The 6703-nt window shown below is 43.1% G+C and overlaps 1 pseudogene; it reads left to right on the top strand.

Moving 5' to 3' along the window:
* The first annotated feature begins 5537 nt into the window (after positions 1–5537).
* Positions 5538–6439, top strand: LOC102476719 (methylsterol monooxygenase 1 pseudogene; annotated as a pseudogene).
* Positions 6440–6703: the final 264 nt, after the last annotated feature.

Genomic DNA, 6703 nt, shown 5'->3' with positions numbered 1-6703 from the left:
GGAATGCCTTTTCCTCTTCTTCCATCCTTCAGGACTATCCTGAAGCACCCACCATTTCTTTTCCACTCTTGACCTTCTAGACTCCCAGGCAGAATTAGCTACTCTTGACTTTGGGTCTCCCAATACTTCCTTGATAATGCATATCCCATGACATTGAAATCTTGACACGTAAGTCATGGGTATCTGGGGAGAGGTGATTGGTATCCAAGAACCCAAAGCCTCATTTTGAGAAAAAGGATGCTCCGAGAAGTGGAAGGCAAGAGCTATAGTGTGGATAATGATTCATTTCCTAGAGGTTTATGTATTGGAACTTAGTTCCTAGTATTGCATTGGGAGGTGGTGAGAGAGATGAGATTCAGGAGATGAGGCCTATTAGGTAGTGATTGGATAATGGAGGCATCACCCTCATAAATGGGTTAATGCTGCCTTGGGGACACTGAGTGAGTTCTAGCTCTTGCAATAAGGGGTTAGTTTCACAGAGAGTAGGTTGTTATCAAAGGAAGATGGCTGCGTCCAGGTCTCTGCATGCACTCACTGTCTTCTCTATGTCCATTAGCCATGTTGTGATGTAGCATCAGCTTGTGCCTTTAGGCTTTTCAGCCAGCAGACTTGTAAGCTAAATAAACCTCTATTCTTTGTAAATCACCCAGTCTCTGGAATTTTTGTTAGCAACACAATAAGAGCAAATTAGAATGAAATGTGTACGGGTTTTATGAGGGATGATGCCCATGTGTGAGAAAATGGGAAGAGTCATTGGATTGTAAGGCAAGTCTGATCCCTGAGTGAGGTAGAGAGGAAGGGAGCTTGGGTGGAAGCTCGACTTGACTGTCATGGGAGTTCCTGCAGCCAAAGCATGATCTGAAGAGTCCCGCGTCTCCTTGCTGCACTCCTTCATTGTCTAGACTCTCAGTCATGCATGTTCCCTTTTCACAGTTACCATATCTGTTTTTCTTTCTTCCTTTTTTTTTGGGGGGGGTAAAGTTGCCCTGGCATTGAGGGAAACAACCCAGTAGTGGCCCTTGGCTGACTGAGTGAGAGATGGGGTTTGTGTGTAATTAAGATGTTCCTTGGGAGACCAGTAGGTGGCGTGGTGGTTAAAGACACTGGAGTCCCACATGGCCAACCGTGGTTCAAGTCCTGGACCTGGCGGCTTGCTCTTTCACTTTCCCTCTCTCTCTCTGTCTGATCAAACTGAAAAAAATCCCTCTCTCTCTCTGTCTGATCAAACGGAAAAAAAAAAAAAAAGTAATCAATAAAGTTAAATAAAATAATTAAAAAAAGATGTTCCTTGGATAGTGGTAGACGCCTGACCCAACTAGAGTCTCCCTGGGGTGTTAGGACAGTGAAACGTGAAGAGAGCAGTGGATCCCTCCAGCATGTGTGGTCCTAGAGGATCAGCGTCCTCTCCTTCAGTACATCCCTCGTTATGGGAATGCTGGGAACCAGAGAAACTGGCTGCTGAGACACTTCCTGGGCCTCCTGCCATCCTTTTGTAGCATTATAGCAAACGGGCACCTGCCAAGGCTGCCCTAGAACTACAGGAGAAAACATTTATAAGAGCTTGGTGTATGTCAATATCCTTTTTTAAAAAGGACAGTAGTCCTTTTCTTAGAGTTATTTATTCAACTTTATTTACTATTATTATTAATATTATTATTATTACTGTTTAATTTGACCAGAGAGAGAGAGAAAGGGAATGTGAGAAAGCAAGCCACCAGGTTCAGGACTTGAACTGTGGTCAGCCATGCGAGAATCCAGCATCTTAACTACCACACCACCTGCTGGCCCGAAGTGTGTATCAATATCTTTATACTCAATATCTCACTTATCTTTGCAACAGTAGACTTCACAATAACTAGAGCCACCTAGGCACTATAGCTTCAAGTATCCCCTGAGTGTGTGATGGTCTGTCCATGAACAGGTACTTAGTGCACCTTAAGGTACTAATTTTATACTAGGATTATTATTCTTATTTTTGATAGTGGTGGTGGTGGGAAGGTTGCATAATTTAACCAATTAGTAAAAGTTGAGACCATTAGGCCCTGTAGGTGGAGTCATGGTTAAGGCACTGGACTCCTATGTGGCCACTCTTGATTTAAACTCAGGACCTGGCAGCTTAAAAACTCACATTGGGTGCATGTGCATGCATGCCCAAGGTCCTGAGAGGAGAAGGGATTGCAGCGTGGGCATCCCCCAAGGTGTGTGTTGGGGAGGTGATTTCTCCCTTTCTGTCTGTCTCTCTGGTGAGCACATGCACTCTATAGCAAAAATCTCTTTCTCAAAAAAAAAAAAAAATTAAAACCATCATGTTTGTAATAGAAATAGTAAAAGGCAGAAAGGGAAGTAGACTACAAAATTTGCATGAATTTTCAAGATAATATAAGAGATGTTCACAAAGTTTTGTATTAGTGCTGCTATTTGTACCTGGGCTTCCTATCACGTGGAGACATGAGTTTCTCAAGTAATTATTATTTTTAAAAATAATTATTTATTTAATTTTATTTATTATTATAATTATTATTTAATTTGCTATAGGACACAGAGAGATAAAAAAAGAGAGAGGGAGTGAGAGAGAGAAAGCGAGAATGCATGTTGCCAGGTCTGGGACTCGAACCATGGTTGGCTATGTGGGAGTCTAGCATCTTAATCACCACACCACCTGCTGGTCCCTATTATTATTTTTAAAACAAGTATTTGTTTAATTGTATTTATCATTGTTATTATTTTTTAATTTACTACAAGGCACATATACTCACCAGAGAGAAAGCAAGCAAGCAAGCCTCCAGGTCCAGGACTTGAACCATGTGGAAGTCCAGCACCTCAATCACCACACCACCTGCTGGCCCCTACTATTATTATTTTTAAGATGAGAGTTTCACCCTGTCGTGATCTTCCTGCCTCAGCCACACCAGAGTGCTTGGCCTTTAGGCTGGACTGGGATGAAATCCAGGTCTCCCACGTGGTCCCAGCCTGCAGAACATAGTCATTTAGCCACATGCACCACCATGGCTGGGCCTTACATGTATTTATTTATTTATTTATATTTATTTATCTGGAGAGGTTTTTGCTATAGGGTGCATGTGCTCGCCAGACAGAGAGAAAGAGACAGAGAGACAGAAAGGGAAAAATCACCCCCCAGGGGGGATGGCCACGCCGCAATCCCTTCTCTTCCATTCTCCTCTTGGGATCTTGGGCACGCACGCACATGTGCCCGGCGTAAGTTTTAAGCCACCAGGTCCGGGATGTGAACCGTGGTCAACTACATGGGAGTCCAGTGACATAGCCATTATGCTAACTGCTGGTCTCCCTGCATTTATTTCTTTTTAAAAATTAAATTAAATTTTTAATTTTAAGGTTTTTGTGATAGAGCACCTGTGCTCGCTGGAGAGAAGCAGAAAGATAAAGAGAGGGAAAGTGAGAAATTACGCCCCACGACAGATGGCCACACCACAATCTCTTCTCTTCCATTCTCTTCCTGGGGTTCTGGGCATGTACGTGCACGTGCTTGGTGTGATTTTAAAGTCACTGGTCCTGGACTCGAACTGCAGTCTGCCATGTGGGAGTCCAGTGCTGTAATCATGATGCCACCTGCTGGCCCCACCTTATTTTATTTTTAAAATTATTAAAAAAATATATAAATAATAAGGCCAGCCAATTGTTTGTCAGTTAAGGTGGCTGTATCCCACATGGCTGTGTGGTTCAAGTCCTGGACCTGGTAACCTGAAAAACATACTAGGAATGTGTGTGTGTGTGTGTGTGTGTGTGTGTGTGTGTGTGCCCCAAATCCCAGGGGAAATGGAGGAAATAGGATTGCTGTGTGGCTTCCCCCCATGCGCGGTACTTTCTCACTTTTTCCTTTTTCTGTCTCTCTTTGGTGAGAGCACATACTCTACCAAAATTTTTAAAATGTAAATGATAGTTCAGTGTACTTTTTTTGGAGAGATTTTTGCTATAGGGCATGTGCGCTTGCCAGAGAGACGAAGTGAGAAAACACCCCCAGGGGGGATGGCCACGCCGCAATCTCTTCTCCAGTCTCCTCTCGGGATTTTGGGCACACACGTACATGTGCCCAGCATGAGTTTTAAGCCGCTGGGTCTGGGACTCAAGCTGCGGTTGACAACGTGGGAGTCCAGCTGATCCCAGGATCAGGATATTTAATAATGTCACATAGATTAGGGAAAAGTTGTCATTGCCCATATTCCCCAATCCTGATTGCTCCTTCTCTTTTCTTATCAAAAATAACCTCTGTTGGGACCAGCAGTTAGTGTAATGGCTATGTCACTGGACTCCCAGGTAGTTGACTGCGGTTTGAATCCCAGACCCGGTGGCTTAAACTCACGCCAGGCGCATGTGCATGCGTGCCCAAGATCCCGAGAAAAGAATGGAGGAGAAGGGATTGTGGCATGGCCATCCCCTCTGGGGGGTGATTTATCACTTTCTGTTTCTCTGTCTCTGTCTGGCTGGCGAGTATACACACCCTATAGCAATAACCTCTCCAAAAAAAAAATCTCTGTTGGGACCAGCAGTTGGCATAATGGCTATATCACTGGACTCCCAGGTAGTTGACTGCGGTTTGAATCCCGGACCCGGTGGCTTAAACTCACGCCAGGCGCATGTGCATGCGTGCCCAAGATCCCGAGAAAAGAATGGAGGAGAAGGGATTGCGGTGTGACCATCCCCCCTGGGGGGTGATTTCTCGCTTTCTGTCTCTCTGTCTCTGTCTGTCTTTCATGTGAGCACACACACCTTATAGCAAAAACCTCCCCCTGCAAAATTCCCTGTTATCAGTTTGATGAGTAGTCTGCCAGAACTTTTGTACATGTACACACCCTCCACAGAAAATATATACTACTGTATATATTTCTTTTCATATAAATTATGTCCTACTCTATATGAATATAACATTTATTCTGCATATCATTCTGCACCATGCTTTTTTTAAGAATTATTTTATTTAAGCTTATTTATTTATTTATTTATTTATTTAAATTTGACCAGAGAGGGAGAGAGAGAGAGAGAGAGAGAGAGAGAGAAAGAGAGAAAGAGAGAGAGAAAGAGAAAGAAAGAAAGCAGAAAGAGAAAGAAAGAAAGCAAGCCATCATGTCTGGAACTTGAACCATGGTTGGCCATGTGGGAGTCCAGCACCCTTAATCACCATGCCACCTGCTGGCCCCTGCATTATGCGTTTTTCAATCCGCCATGCAGCCAGGAGATCTGTCTATGTTACTACATGCAGTGCAGTCCTTTTTAACTGCTGCATGACATTCAACTGTATGACTATGACTGTGCTTATTTAAGTATTCCACCGTTAATTAGAATGGGAACGGGCCAGCAGGTGGTGTAGTGGCTAAGGCTCTGGACTCCCACATGGCCAACTGTGGTCCTGGATCCAGCGACTTAAGACTCATGCTGGCTGTGTGTACACACATGCCCCAAATCCCAGGGGAAGAATGGAAGAGAGGTCGAAGCTGGGTGAGCCAAGGCGCAGTCATCTTGAGACCGTCCAGAATCTCTGGTTGTCTCCAGAGATTTGAAAAATGGCAATAAATAAAAGTGTCAGCATCTTTACAGTTCAGCATCCTTGGCTGTGAAGTATGTAGACTTACTTTTGCTTGAGAATCCTCTGCAAGAATCATTTAAAAATGCTTGGAACTATATGTTAGATAATTATACAAAGTTCTAGATCCCACATGGGGATCCCTGATAGTTCACAAAGCCCTTTATTTCTTATTTTCTTTACCTGGATTTTTATTCCAATTCATACCTTACATGAAAACACATACAATTCAAAAGGAAAAACCAGAAACATTGGAAGGCCAATGGGAATATTTTAAAGTACTTCTTTGTAATCACTTTTGTATCTGGCTGCCTTTGATTTGTGGAAACTTATTTTACAGAGTATTTCACTCTTCCTTATGATTGGGAAAGAATGCCAAGATGGTTTAGGCTTTTGGCCAGATGGTTCGCTGTGCAGTCATTGAAGAGACTTGGCACTATTTCTTGCATAGACTCTTAAGTCACAAAAGAGTATATAAACACATTCCTAAAGTTCTCATGAATTTTAGGCTCCATTTGGAATGGACGCTGAATATGCACGACCTTTGGAAACCCTAATTCTTGGAACTGGATGCTTTTGTGTGATCATGTTGCTCTTCTTTGAGCATGGTAACAGTTAGTTTGATAGAAACTATTGATGTTCATAGTGGGTATGACATTCCCTTCAGCCCCCTAAATCTCATCCCTTGCTACGCTGGGTCTCGGCATCACGACTTCCACCACAGGAATGTCATTGGAAATTATGCTTCGACGTTGACGTGGTGGGATAGGTTGTTTGGAACAGGCTCTCAGTTTAATGCCTACAGTGAAAAGATGAAGAAGCTTGGGAACAAGACTGAATAAATGTCTCATGTAAACCCTCCTGAAGAGCTAAGGATCAGAATGCCACGGACTAAGCCGCGCGATTTGGTATAGTGAGTGGCTGAAGCTGCCCAATGAGGAATAGCCAACACTGAAAACTTCTGCTCTTGCCTGGGGCTGACCATTCTTCTTTTCTTCAAAGAATCTTTTGATTGCAATTCACAATCCTGACATCTATAAATGAAAGCATGTCTGAATCGATGCAAATGGAGTATTTTAGTCTAAAGATTTTTTCAAGTTGCATTTTTTTAAAATCAAGGACCTTTATTTCTGCTGTTTACTCTTC

Source organism: Tupaia chinensis, unplaced genomic scaffold, assembly GCF_000334495.1.
Source record: "Tupaia chinensis unplaced genomic scaffold, TupChi_1.0 Scaffold000231_1, whole genome shotgun sequence".
NCBI classification, from domain to species: Eukaryota; Metazoa; Chordata; class Mammalia; order Scandentia; family Tupaiidae; genus Tupaia; species Tupaia belangeri.
The sequence above is the reverse complement of the archived record's forward strand: the minus strand, read 5'-3'. Positions and strand labels throughout refer to the sequence as shown.